We start from the raw sequence: 1,295 nt of genomic DNA, 5'->3' as shown, positions 1-1,295 counted from the left end.
TGGAAACAGAAACTAAACAGGGACAAAGCGAAACTAACAGAAGTGATGAAACAAATGGACTTAACAGATATCTACAAAACATTTTATCCTAAAACAAAAAGATATACATTTTTTTCAGCACCTCACGGGACCTTTTCCAAAATTGACCATATAATTGGTCACAAAACAGGCCTCAACAGACACAAAAATATTGAAATTGTAACATGCATCCTATCAGACCACCATGGACTAAGGCTGATCTTCAATAACAACATAAATAATGGAAAGCCAACATTCACGTGGATAATGAACAACACTCTTCTCAATGATACCTTGGTCAAGGAAGGAATGAAGAAAGAAATTAAAGACTTTAGAGTTTAATGAAAATGAAGCCACAACATATCCAAACCTATGGGACACAATGAAACCATGTTTAAGAGGGAAACTCACAGCTCTTGGTGCCTCAAAAAAGAAACTAGAGAGAGAGCACACACTAGCAGCTTGACAACACATCTAAAAGCTCTAGAAAAAAAGGAAGAAAATTCACCCAAGAGGAAATGCAGAGTTGGTTCTTTGAGAAAATCAACAAGATAGATAAACCCTTAGCTAGATTCACTAGAGGGCACAGGGACAACATCCTAATTAACAATATCAGAAAAGAAAAGGAAAACATAACAACAGATCCTAAAGAAATTCAAAACACCATCAGATCCTTCTACAAAAGACTATAATCAACAAAACTGGAAAAGCTGGACGAAATGGACAAATTTCTAGACAGATACCATGTACCAAACTTAAATCCGGAACAAGTTTACGATCTAAACAGTCCCATATCCCCTAAAGAAATAGAAGCAGTCATGAATAATCTCCCAGCCAAAAAGTGCCCAGGATCAGAGGGGTTTAGTGCAGAGTTCTACCAGACCTTCAAAGAAGATCTAATTCCAGTTCTGCACAAACTTTTCCATAAAATAGTAGTAGAAGGAACTCTATCCAACTCATTCTATGAAGCCACAATTACTCTGATATCTAAACCACAGAAAGATCTAACAAAGAAAGAGAACTTCAGACCAATTTCCCTTATGAATATAGATGCAAAAATCCTCAATAAAATTCTAGCTAACCGAATCCAAGAACATATTAAAGCAATCATCCATCCTCACCTAGTAGGTTTTATTCCAGGGATGCAGGGATGTTTTAATATATAGAAATCCATCAACGTAATGCAGTATATAAAAACAAACTCAAAGACAAAAACCACATGATCATCTTATTAGATTCGGAAAAAGCATTCGACAAGATCCAACACCCATTCATGA

Source organism: Mus caroli, chromosome 2, assembly GCF_900094665.2.
Source record: "Mus caroli chromosome 2, CAROLI_EIJ_v1.1, whole genome shotgun sequence".
In the NCBI taxonomy this organism is placed as follows: domain Eukaryota; kingdom Metazoa; phylum Chordata; class Mammalia; order Rodentia; family Muridae; genus Mus; species Mus caroli.
The sequence above is the reverse complement of the archived record's forward strand: the minus strand, read 5'-3'. Positions refer to the sequence as shown.